Source organism: Marmota marmota, unplaced genomic scaffold (genome assembly GCF_001458135.2).
Source record: "Marmota marmota marmota unplaced genomic scaffold, marMar, whole genome shotgun sequence".
NCBI lineage: Eukaryota > Metazoa > Chordata > Mammalia > Rodentia > Sciuridae > Marmota > Marmota marmota.
In genome coordinates this window covers 3,707,744-3,721,118 of record NW_026000139.1, presented here as the reverse complement: position 1 = coordinate 3,721,118, position 13,375 = coordinate 3,707,744, and the positions used below count along the sequence as shown (strand labels likewise).

The 13,375-nt window shown below is 49.3% G+C and overlaps 1 long non-coding RNA gene across 1 annotated transcript in view; it reads left to right on the top strand.

Moving 5' to 3' along the window:
• The window catches only part of LOC125611275, a 22,614-nt gene extending 11,868 nt beyond the window's left edge, over positions 1-10,746 (top strand). The window contains exon 3 of the long non-coding RNA XR_007341420.1: positions 10,733-10,746. This is a non-coding gene — a long non-coding RNA (uncharacterized LOC125611275). The remainder of the gene's footprint in view (positions 1-10,732) is intronic.
• The last annotated feature ends 2,629 nt before the right edge of the window (positions 10,747-13,375 follow it).

Below are 13,375 nucleotides of genomic sequence, written 5' to 3'. Positions count from 1 at the left end.
TTTTTTTTTTTTTTTTTTTTTTTTTTTTTTTTAAGAGAAATCTCTGCCGCTTGATCCTGAACAGTCTGAGGAATGTTGGCCACGTTTGGTCCTCTAACTTGATCTCTGATCAGATGTAGCCCCTCAAGGAATAGGAAAATTTTCATGCCCATTTGACCTGAGGGAGCATTAGATCTCATTGGTGTTGGCTCTAGGTTTAGACACCAACTAGGGAATATCAATTTCTTCTAAGCTTAACATAAAGCCAAGTCATCCTTAGTTAAAATTCCCCAGATTTTCTTGCAAAGGTTAACCCTCTGTGCTTGCTGGTGGGATTTGTTTTTGGATCAGCTTGGTGTTGCTTATTTAGGCAGCTTCCAATTCTAGCCCAGGCTGACCTCCTCCTGTGCCCTAGTCTATGCTGCATGTTCAGGGAACATGAGGGTCTGAGGTACTGGGTGAGCACCTTTCCAGGCATCTACCCAGATGAACCAACAAAGTCCCTCCTGACCCAAGGGGCTGCTCCCTGTGAGGCCCTTCTGTATCTAGGGGAGCTCCTCGGACAACTCCACCTCCAACCCAGGGGCCTTATTCTTGGCATCTTCATGCTCAGGTGCTCGGAGCTTCTACTTAAATGGGGGCAAGTTTGCAATGGGAAGACAATGAAGAAAGAAGGGGAACTTTGGTATTTCAATCCTGCCACTCTAAAGACTTAAACCTATGGGACCCGAGGGTGCCATGGACCCAACACCAACTGGAGAAGACTTAAGGTGCCTAAAAGACCATGCCTCCCCTTCAGAGTTTGACTATCTGGAAGGGAATGATGTCCTCCACTGTCTAAATCAACCCAGTTCCCTCTTGCTACACCCATCTTGCAAGACAATGAAAGGCTTTCACCTGGGGGATGGGATCCCATCTACCTGATCTTGGACAAACCAGTTTAACTGTCAAGAAGCATGACGCAGGCATGTCTTATCAATCTTACCTGTGAGCTACTCAGGGATGACGGACTACCATTTCTTCCTTTGCATACCCGACAGCCATAGTCTTTACAGTCAGATGGTGCCATCTGGGACTTGGGTATTGAAACTGAGTTTGCCCACTCCAGAGGGAAGAGCAATTGGGAGAAGAGTTGGAGCAAACTCCCAACATTTTGGGCACTGGCCTTTAGCTCTCCGAATCTCGTCCCTCATAAGAACTCAAAGGATTCAAAAAAGATCCAAATGGCTATTTAAGCATCATGTGGACACAGAAGATCCCTGGTGTGTACCAGACTCCAGATTGGACTGACAGATCCTCTCACCCCTGTGCCAAAACCAGAGACCTTTTCCTTCTAACGAATGTCTCTAGGCTGGCAATGCCAACCACAGGGGGGTAGGGAAGAGAAACGCCTGATATGAAGGATCTCGGCTGCTGCTGGGATGTCCCTAGAGTCCTGACCACAAGTGAAGCCCAAAGGGATTGAGTCCCCTCTCCCAGCTGAATGCCAGTTGCCCGGGGCTGGGTGGTGCTCCTGGCTGGCTCTGCCAACCCTCCTAGGGTGACGGGTCTATGCTGCTTGATGCTGGGTTGGAAAATCTGGGAGACTGAAGCAGGGAGAAAGTTCTGTTCAAAACTGGCTTTTGAAGAAAAACTTGGTGTAAGGTTTCCTACCATCTTGGAGTCTTGAGTACAAAGAGCTTTGAGGAGTGAAAGGGGGACAGTTGGATAACAGGCATGAATGCATGCTTGGCAGGGGGTCCTCATCCAGAGGGTTCCCTGTCTGGGAAACATGGATGGACTCATTGCAGGAAGTCAGAGTTAACTAGAACCTAAAAGCGGGCTTCCTGTTCACAAAGGATTAGGGAAGAGCAAGAGACAGTTGTCCATGAACCCCTGTTACGTTAGATGCTCCCCAATTATGTACCAGGAAATAATTGGAGGTTGAACTGTGGCAACTCTCCTGGACACCTGGAGAAAAGTCAGTAAATTAAACTCGTGAAAAAGTCCACATGAGAACACCAAAAGCCTATACCAGTTCCAGACTTGCAAACGGATTAAAACTCGGTTGCCTCTATGGCCCTGAAGAGTGTGAAGACTGGGCCAGGCATCTTCTGCAGAACTTGCGGGTCATGAGACGATAGCACACTGACAAAGGCTACTCGACAGACTCCTGAGCAGCACAGGCCTCATCAGACAAAAGTCTCAACACACCTGTGTACTTGGAGTGGAGAAGCTGACGTGAGAGTCCTCGGTTACCACTCTGCATGAACGACCACGTCCATGGTTCTAGAACTTAAGCTTCCCAGGACCTAGAGGACTAGGTCTAGTCGGGCATAGCACTGAATTCTTGCCTGGACACATATCGTGGCTTGAGGTTAAGTTAGAACTACTCTGACTACAGCCATGAGAACCACAGGCTCCAGATTCCGAGCCTGGCTTCAACTACCCTCTTGCTCTGTGGCCTTGGATAGACGCTTGGTCTCCGAGTCTTGTTCTCCAGGATCATCGTGATCTGGATCCCAGGACAGGATTTGACATGTTGAGAGATTAACATGTCAGGGGAAATGCTGGAGGAGGCTGGGAGAGCCTCAGGTCTTGATGTGGGCCTGAAGAGAAGGAAATTGAGTGGGAGGTACACTAGACTGCTGGGCAGGCTGAAGCTCTGCCATGGAGTTGCTGGTTGGGAGCTGAGTGGAGAGACCAGGCCATGATGCAAACACAAGGTGGCCTGCAGACCTCGTAGCTGGGACCCCTCCCAGCAGACCCAGGAGGTGTTTAAAAATTGCCACAACACAATCCTCAGCTATAGGACTTGGTACATGGTGTATAAAATGCTGCTTTCAAACTGAAAGAGCTGCAATGCAAGGCTCTTTATTCTGGGGATGCTGTGTAGAGGCTGCACTTCAGCCTGTACAAAACCACACGCGTCACTCCCCCTCACTCCTTGGTTTTCCTGCTGGGTATAATGGAGCTACCCTTTCCAGCCAGGACAAACCTGGAATGCCTACCGTGTGCTCAGCATGGCCTAGAGCAAGCAGAGAAAGCTCATAGCTGGATGGTGTTGGCCATTACCACCAAGGTCGCTGCTGGCAGTGAATCTGAGAAATCCTTCTGCTGTAGAAGGAGCATATGGCTTTTTTTCTTTTTTTTTTTTTTCTTTTTTTTTTTTTCTCCAAACCACCTTGAGTGAGGTGAGCCGATTACTGGGGAGATCTTGGCTCTCAGGCCAATTCATAAGCTCATAAGCTCTGGTAGTCTCGGGTAAGGAATCCCAACTACACCCAGTGGGTCTTACCAAGGTCTTGGTGGAGCCTGGGGCCACCTGCACATGTTGCTGCACTGACTGGCCTTGGGCTGGTAAGGGGACCCTTACCTCGAGTGCAAGGCCACATCGTGGACATGAAACCTGTGTAGTCACAAAGGGACCTGTGCTTGTCTTGGTGTCTTAATATTATCTCTTGAGTAAGAGGCCCACGTCACCTTTTGTTAGGGGTCCCATGAGCTGTACAACTGACCTGAGTGAACGTACCAGTCCAGGGTCCCAAGAAGCGCCTGCCTCATTCAGGGGTTAACTGATGACAGCGTAATGAATGGACCACGTGCAGGTACACAAGCAGTGACTGAGGAACTTGCAGAGTGGCAGACTCGAGGGCTGGCACCCCAGGAAACAAGGCTACCCCTAGGCTGACTCCAGCAAGAGCTCTAACTGCAAGGACAGGAGGATGTCCTGTGTCCCTGCCAAAACTGAAGGCTAGAAAAAGAACTGGGGGAATAGATCTCAGACTTTTGTGTCATAAGTCTTGATTCCCGCTGAACAAATGGTGGGGGGCAAGAAGATGGATGGAGGCAGCTCACGAGGTCGACCTCCTGAGGCCCTGTGAAGGGCGTGGAAAGGAAGAGCAGATGGGGACATGGTGATGGCTCTGTGCCTATTGGTGTCGATCTGAAGAAATCAGACTCCAGTACCCAGCCGACCAGTCCCAAATGGGATTGGTCATAGGTGCAATCCGTAGTTCCATGAGTGGTCGACCGTGTCCCCCCCCCCCAAGAACCCAGATCTGACCCTATACAGGAAACTCGTTATCATCTCCCTCTGCTAGCTCCACTAAAGTCCACTGTGATCCCTTCCCGAGACCAGCTACACCTAATCCTATTCTAACGTCCAGCACAACCAACTCTGGACAGCAAGGGGGTAACAGCCTTAAATGGAGACGAGGACAGGATTCTGTTCCATCCCGAGCACATTCTTAAACACGAACGTAGGCTGTCTAAGTTTTGCCAGTGGCTTCATGAGGTCTTTTACTTGGGATTACTGCTTTAAGGCCTTGGTGTCTTTCACTATAAAAACTGCCATGGAGACAAGTCTTGGCACTCGCCCTTACAGGGGAGAACTCGGGCAGCATCCTTGACATCATGGTGGGGACTTCTTGGGACAGTTCTTGGTGTGTTCACAGCAGTGTGGTTCTGAATGGAGCCAAGTTCCCTGTGAACAACGTGAACTTTCATGGTCCTAGGTCGAGAGCGAATTCATCCTGCTTGGGTATGGTTTTTCGTTTGTTCTTTTCTGGGTGGGGAACAAGTTGTTACCTTCTGAGCCATCACCATTTCCCCATCCACTCTTCCCCTCCTTTCCACACCCTTCATAGGGCCTCAGGAGGCCGACCTCTGTATTGACAGAGGGTAGGGACAAGCCAGCTCTGGACTTCAAGGATTGGTGGGGGGATCTCTGCAGTTCCTGGTGCCTGCCCCTGCTGTCCCCCCAGTCAGTACCCTGGAGAGCCAGATGAATGCATTACATTGTTGTACATGCCATAGGGATCAAGAACGGAGTATCCTGGGAGCTGAGATGCGCTTCCTGGTCACCAGGATTCAACCTGTTGCCAGCAGAGGAGTAAGAGAGACCTCATTGAGCCCTAGAAAGGGAGAGACGTGCTGTCTGAGAACACAAGAAATGGGCTGGGTCACTGCTCCAAGTGATTTCTGTTGCTGCTGAAGCCTTGGGTAGTATTACTGGACAGACGGGAAGCTCAGGACAGACTGACCCTTCCCCTGCACACCCAGCCTGCAACGCCCCAGGTGAAAGCAGCCACAGCACGGGGGTGCCACTGTCCCAGCTCACCTTGGGACAAAAGGACAGCCACAAGTCAGATGGTCCCATCCCTCTCACTCTGCAACATGCAGGACCCTGGCACTGCCTACCATGGCACATGAGGGGCTCTGCATCCCTCTCTGTATCCGCATCAGACACCCTCACCAGGCAGATGGCCACAGAGGCCTCCTGTGTCACCCCGAGGCTGCTTACTCTGCCCGTGGGTGCCTAGGTGCAGGGGGGTGAGCACACACGTGTGACCTTCCCACAGCCACCTGCAGGAAACACACTCATTTCCCACCTGTTGGCGAGGCACTGACAGCAGAGTCACAGCTGTGTGTGTAGAAAGGCTGCAGGGGAGAAGCAATTTCCCAGCCCCAAGCTGCTGTGGAAGGAGAAACTGAACACTTGCTTGTAACTCCCCCACCCCAGGTCTCCTGGGCACTAATCCAAGTAGGCACTTGGGCCCAAGAGTGAGAAGATTGTGAACTGGGCCTCCCCAGTGGCCATCTTCAACCCAATTCCCCAGGCTAGCCCTGCCATAGCTGCCCTTCTCTGCTACTGAAGTCTTGCTCATCCCCTCTTAAAACTGAGCCTTTTCCCCCAGTACTGGGAATGGGAACCAGACCGCACACGTGTTGAGAAAGTGCGCCATCACCAAGTTGTGTCCAGCCCCTGGCTATCTGTCCACTGACATCCCCATAGACTACTACTCCTGCCTCTCCTTACCTCCTGGTCTCCTTCCCCATCGGCCCCCCTCCTACACTGGGTCAGTTTCTTCCACATAAGCCAAAGACAAGTACCAGGTGTTCTATCTCACTCAGCATCATGACCTAGTTCTAGTCACTTTTCTGCAAATGAAACTTAACTTCTTAAGGCTATCCCATTTTGTGTATGCACACATGCATTTTCTTATCCGTCAATGAACACATAGGCCAATTCTACAATGTAGCTATTGTGAATAGTGACGTGGTAAACATGGGTATACAGCTCTCTCCTGTATGCTAATTTTCTTTACTTTAAGAACATACCCAGACGCAGAATAGCTGGATATGAGGCATTCACTCTCGACTTGAAGAACTTGCTGTCTTCCAGAGGCTGTGCTAGCTAACATTCCCACCAGTGGTATATAAGGGTCCCCTCTTCCCCATCGAGCATTCTCTTGACAACAGCCATTCTGACTGGGATAAGATGGAATCTCAGTGTAACTTTGACTTGCATTTCCCTCATCAAACTTGAGCATTCTTTTCCACATTAGACACTCGAACTACTTCTGAAGTCCGTTCAGATCGCTTGCCTGCTTACTGACTGGACTGCTTGTTTGCATATTCTAGACGTGAACCCTCTGTTGGGTGAATAGCTAGCAAAGACTTTTCTATCCTGCATGTTCTCCTTGCTCTCTGGCTGTGCAGAAGCTCCTCAATCCATCTTTGATTCTTTCATCTTGTTTGAGAAATCGCTGCCTGTGCCTATCTTGGTGTGTTCCTGTAGTTTGAAAGTCTCAGGTCATGCATCAAGGTCCCTGATCCACCTTGGGTTTAGTTTGGGAAAGAGTCTAGCGTCAATCTTTGTATTTGGTTTTAAACTCACTAGAAGAGGCCATTCTGACACGTGTCTTGGTACCTTTGTGGAGGGTTGATGGATACAGAAGCGTGGGTTTATTAAGGTTCTCTACATACTCCACTTGTCTACATGACTGGTTTTGTGCCAATACCATACTGTCTTGTTGCTATGGCTCTGTAGTACAATCTGAAATTGGGTATTGATGCCTTTAGTATTCTTCTGCTCAGGGTTGCTTTGGATTATTTTGGGGGAAACTTCTAGCCTTCCACATGAATTTGGATATTTTTTCTTTTCAGTGTAGAATGTTAGATCTCCAGATCCCATTCGGTCTCTAGACCACAGTTGTCAACAGACATTGAAATAATCTTCTCCCAAATCATGACAGGAGGCCTTGTCTCCTAGTGGTGTCTTGAGTTTCTTCCTCCAGTGCTTGATAACTTCTAAGGTATTGACCTCTCACCACCTTGGTTACTTATCCCTAAGTTTTTTGCTACTCTGCTGAATTTGAAGTCTTGGGTGGAGTCCTCTGGAGTCCAAGTATAGAATCCTACCTACAAGCAGGGATAACTTGACCTTTCCTGTTAGTAACCTGGAAAGAAATAAATGGGATACAATCTAAAACTTTGAGTACTGTGCTGAACAAGAAGCGAGATGCTACTCATTCCTGATATTCACAGGAAATACTTTGTTTCTGGTTTTTGATGGATAGATTATATCTCAACATAATAGACTGTCTATACCTAGCTTCTTTAGGACTTCTATGAAGTGATGTCAAATCTTTTCAAAAGCATCTTCTGCATCTGAGATCATGTGACTCCCCCTGATTTAACATATGCTATATAATATTAATCTTGGATGTTGAACCATCCTTGTATCCCTAGAGTGAAACAAACTAGATGGTCTCTGATCTTAGATTTTTTTTTTCAAGTATTGAGGAATTTTGTATCTCTTCATTAAGAGCACAACTATGAGCTAATGTCCTTATCTGTTTTCTATATTGGCTATTATCTCAATGCTGAGATGTGCTTGACTTTCTTTTTCCCATAACATGGAAAATCTTAAACTTTGACTCCCATGACGTCAGATAAGGTATTAACTCCTAAGTGCCCATCCCCTATAAGATGGGGGTAGTCACTAAGACAGGCTATCTACAAAGCACATGAACCAGGTTCTCACATTATCTGCTCTGTAACTCCTACCTGGGAGTTACAGTTATACTGCTCTTTCTGGTGGGAACACTTAGAGATGGAGAAATGGGGCCCATGGAGCTGTCTACTCAAATGTCTGAACTGCCTGCCTGTTAAGGGGAGAAAGGTTGGGTGTTAAGGACCAAAGAAAGAGTGGTTCACTGTGACACCTGAGCCATTCATTCCCTAACCAATTGCACTTCAGCGCCCTCATGATGGGCCTGCTACTCCCTTGACTTCAAAGCCCTGTGGTTGACCAGGAATCGCAGTAACTTGATACTCAACGGCTGTCCACTTGAGCACTCCTAGCAGGACTTACTGTGTACTTCCCCATCTAGCCTCTAAATGAGGATATAAAAATCCAGGAGTCTGCCCCTCTACTAAGACATGGCTCAGCCAAGACATGCTAGAACTCGAGATTCCAGGCAAGCTCCCTAATTCTCCTCTGTGCTCAGAATTACAGGATCCTCTTCATACTGCCCCACCCTTTCTAGTGGAAAGTGGCTGACAAAGGACCCGAAGGGGGTCTCTAATGACAGGCACTCTTTATTTCCGGTGCATTTAATAATGAGATGGTTGTCGCCTAACATAAGGTGTAGCTGGTCATCACTGGCAAACCTGTAAGAATAGCAGCCTGAACCAACCAAGCTGCTTTGCTCAAAATCCGGAGGCAGTCCATGTGGGGGCTGGCATGATGGTCCAGGACGCAGGGACCCTGTTAGGGAAGGTGTCCATTCCAAGGACAATGTTTGGAGCCTCAGCTAATAAAATGGCAAAAGGGCTCAATAAAAGGAGGTACCCCTTTAAGACCTAAACTTGCATCGACCAGAGTCCCATTTGCTAGAACTTCAGCGAAGAAATATATGTGGCTATATGAACCCTACTGGGTGCTCAAATCTACCCAGCTAAAAATGGGAAGCCTTACTACTACTGGGGGTGAAGAGCAAGAAATGACACTTAAGGGCTAACTGACCCAAGGATGGGCACATGCCACAGTACTGACTCTAGAACTTCAGAACCATTGGCCCAATCGCTGATCTTGGTACACCCATTCTACAGCTGTGAAAATAGCTATCGCAGGCTTGTTTGGATTGACCTGGTCCATGCCAATGTGTCCCCTCACTGTTCCTAGTGCACACCTAGAACTTGCACCCATCTTCTCAGGGCTGCGTCTGCCGCTGTGCACGTCCTACTTCGTCTATTTTTTTTTTTCCAGAAAGTAGAATCTTCAGAGAAATGTGAATTGCGTGTGGACATCTGGCCCTGATTTGGGGAGTCTTTGAGAGATGGATGCTTTGCAGAGAACAGTGCCTTTGGCGGAGGCCGCCGGCCTTGCAGAGTTACTTAACTGCTAAGTACAAACAGCTGTCCCCCATCTGCAGGATCCATTTTCAACTGTATACAGTAGATACTGCTGATAATGAACTTGGATCCAGCTAGGCGCAGTTCATAGTGCGACAGACCGAAGGGCGCTGCCGGGGTTGCAAGGTGCGAATGGTGATTCCATATTGAATGGAAGCCCAGGAGGTGGCTCGGTCCTCAGACTTGCTCTCTTGACTGAGTTGAGTGAGACCTGGGCTGCTTTCTCTAGAATTCTCCTAGTTTGTGTTTATATAAAGCTGAACTGCGCTATGGCTGCCTAATGAGTTTGAAAGTGGCTCCTTCCCTCACGTGAAGAATTTTGATCCAAAGATCAGCGTCCTGAAACGTTAAGAGCTGGGAGAATCTATAAAAACCACCTGATGGTGTTTCCCCATCTGGGCAGGAAGATGTACCTCAGAAGTTTGACAAATACCCTTCCATTTCATGGAAAAAGATCCCATTTGTTTTTAAGGTATCTTCTGGTCCTACTTAATGTTCTGACTGTGGTCTCTCAGGTGGCTGGAGAGATGCTGGGCTACCTCCAGGTTGAGGTTAGCAGGAATAGCCCACAATACCCCAGGGCAGGCACAGATCCCAGTAGCCACCGTGGCCACACATGCACAGAACAACTAGCACTTTCTGAGAAGCTGCATAGAAACTGGAACCTACAAATGAGGAAGCGTCCTAGTTCATCAGGGACGTGTCAGTCCTCCAGTAGGTCTACTGGGCCTTACCTTTATCTTAGCATATGCTTAAACATGTTATCAGCCTCAACATCTGGTGATTCCTGTTAGATAATCTAGAGGGAACAAGCACTCCTGCATGTGAACACTCTGCATCTTACATCAACCTAGCGCTTAAGAGCTCGTCACTGCTGGCTAGAGGCAGCTTGACTTCAGTGCTGGGGGCCAGGTGGCTGGCGTGAAAATCCTGCCTGGCCACTGATCAGCTGGTGACATTTTGAGGCTATAGGTGGTAAGTGTGCCCAGTTCTAGCAGATATAAGAGTAGCACAACTCTATCTTCAACATGGGCAAGTGAAACGGGCTTCGAATTGTGCCAGGCATATGTAGTAAGTGGTTCTTCACCCATTAAAGGTCTGCTGGAGCTGGTGCGATGGCACATGCTTGTGAGCCCAGTGGCTCAGGAGGCTGAGGCAGGAGGACCTTCTCTAAAGGACTGGGGGTGAGGCTCAATGGTTAAGCAGCCCTGGGTTCAAACCTAGTACCAAAACTCTGCTGGGGAAATGTCTTGCCTGGCCCCATTCTGCATTGCCATGAGTAGCATTTTGGAAACTGCTGGGCCCCCAACGTGGATGCTGAGTCCTTGTAACCACTTTTGCACACTAAAAATGCCTCTATAACTAAGCCTTTAACCTGCATCATAAATACTGGATGCGTGCTTAAACACTTAACCAGCCCACGGCACAGTGAAAACCTAAAGATGTGCTAGCTGTTACTAACATGCACAGGACCCGGCTTCAGAATCGTCTTTCAAATACTGCAAACGCTTCCCTGGATGGTCCATCCACCTACACCCGCCAGCTCCTCCTTCCCCCAGCCCCTCTTTAGGCTGCCTTTCTTCCCCTTTGAATCATCTACAATAGTCCATGGTCCTCTAGGCATGGTGGTGGACGGCTCCCCACAGGCAAGGGAGTCTGCTTCTACACGGATCAGCCCAGCTCATCCAACACGAGTCCTCCATGCCGGGAGGAGGCTGTTATGTATCCCACACTGGAGATCCAAGTTCCTGCATCAAGAACTCGGCAGAGGTGGGGGCAGAACCTCCCTGTGGTCCTAACTAGGTAGCTCTCACTGCGTCGGCCTCTGGATCTAGAGCAGTGGCCCAACTCGGCTGGCCACCTGAGTACCATAAGCATTTCTTGCCTCTGGTCTCTGGAGGAACACTGGCCATCTTTTTCTGAACCTCCGGGTACCTCCTGGGGCTTGACTTACTGATAGCAAATACCTGCTCATTGAGACTCCTAGAGACCTCAGTTGAGGGGACCACACTGAATCTCTTGGGAAGTTTTGTGGAACTTGGGTCCTTTAATCAAGTCTAGAACTTGATTGTTGGTGAAGTGGGAAGGAACACAGCCTTCTCCTGACGTCTAAAGTGACCGATTTGACTTGAGCTCGTCTTGGTTTTATCGAGCTGTCTGACTATTGTTCTTGGTTCATGGAGAACCTCCTTTCTGGAATCTTCTGCTCTTGGAATGTGAGTGTATTGGTTTCCGAGCCATTCTTCTCAGGAAGTGTTCAGTACTGGACTGTATCTGGCTCCTGATGCTGACAACCCAGCGCAGTCAGCTGTGCCCTCTGAACCCCAGCTTGTGATGTCAAGCTTGCTTGTCTGCATGATTCTTGGGTTTTCTGACCCGGAACAGTATGACCCTAAATGACGGGCATATCTAGACAAAAACTTCTCCAGGCCTGTTGCAATTAGGCTGAGCAGGCCACAAACCTTAAATGGAATTAAGCTCAAAACTAAGTTCTGGGAGAGGTCACTTTGAGGAGAACCATGACGCTTATTCTTGTTTCCTGTCCTCTTCTATGGTGACCCTGTATTTAGGAGGAGTCTCTACACCCAGAGTCGATCCATTCCTCAGCCACAATGAGGCACCAGAACAAAGCTAGCCAGGAATGCTCATGTGCATGGGGACAAGTGACATCCCTGGCTCTGACCTTAATGAGCCTGACAGGGGCAGGCGCCCTGGACCAACCAATCTCAGCCCCCTGTGGAGGTGATTATCCAGTGTCTGCCCTTCTAAGGAGGGAAGAAAGGGTACTTGGCCCTTCTAATGAGAGGTGACAGTGTCTCCAGCCTCTGGCTTGGGGACTGACGGGAGGGCAGGGGTTGGAGAGCCGGCCATCTCGGGGGTGTCTGCTCCCTGACCCAGGAGGACAGAAGTCTGTTTCCCCTGCTGTTAAGGAGGCACAGATGGGTTCCTATCCCTGAAGAAGAAAAGGGAGCCTGGTGTTTGTTTAGCCTCAGCTTAGAGAGGATTAAAGTCAAATGCCAGGGCAATCACACAGGGGAGACCCAGAGAGCGGAGACGGGGCGCACTCCCCTGCCGCTGATCTGAGTGGATGGGCCTCAGATCCTGAACCCTGGTCCCTGTAAGGACTGGACACCTGAGCAGAGGCTAGTAGGAGTCTTTCCAGCTGCATCGTGCCTGCGTTCTTCCCCAACTTGGGTGCCCAGGGCTGTCGTCTGGGCTCCATAAAAGTAGGTGGGGGCAGTTCAAACCCACACACGCGCGTTCTTGGTCCAACATCTGGGCTTCCATGCATCCCCCCACTCTGGGGTCCTCCGTTCCCCCAGCCTATGCTGTAGGTTGTGGGGAGTGGCTCGAGCTATTTCTTTCTGGAACTTTTTCTCCCTCCATGTGGCTTCCTATGCCTTCAATGCAGATCTACTTCTGAGACTTGACTGCAAATCCAGCTGGGGGCTTGTTCCTCTCCCACATGTAAACAGAAGCGAGCTTCTTTACCTGTCTTGATACAAATACTTATTTCTTGCCTCCTGCCAGCCATGTACAAGATGCCTGGAACTTCAGGTGAGCGTGCATTTGGCCCCTGAATTCAGGGACAGTTTCCATCTTGTGACGCTCACTGACCCTTGATCCCCTGCTGTCCCCTCAGAGGGTGTTAAGAGGATGGGACAACACTCTACTTCCCCATCTTGTTTTACGAGTGCTAATCAGCAGCTGAGCTGTAGATTGAGAGCTCCTGACTTGGAGGAAAATATCTTGCCTCCCATTTTAGAAGAACACACCCTGGGCAGAGGTTCCCAACCCTCCCCCTAGCTCCTAGAGGCATCCTACAGCTGGGTCCTTAAGGCCACAGATCCTTTGTCCACTGTGTGGCCAAAGAGCCCAAGTGTGGGTGCCAACTGGAAGATGGTATTTTCCTTTGCACCAATTTCCCCCAACCCCTTTCATTCTCATTCCTCCTTCTTCTATGCTGAGCTATGGGGGGATTAGTGGTGGCTAAGTCCTTGCTCAGTGGTTTTGTGAGCTGCCGTGGCAACCAGAGTGTTAACTTGCCCCATCCTTCACCTGTGCTCTGTGTCTTAGAGCTGCCTCTTTGCATTGGAGGCCTGAGGTTAGTCAGGTGGCCCTCTTGTGGCCAAGCTGGGCACTAGTACCTATGGCATTTGTCTTCAAGAGTAAGCTCTGTCCCAGAAAGCTGCTTTTGAAAGCGGAATGTACT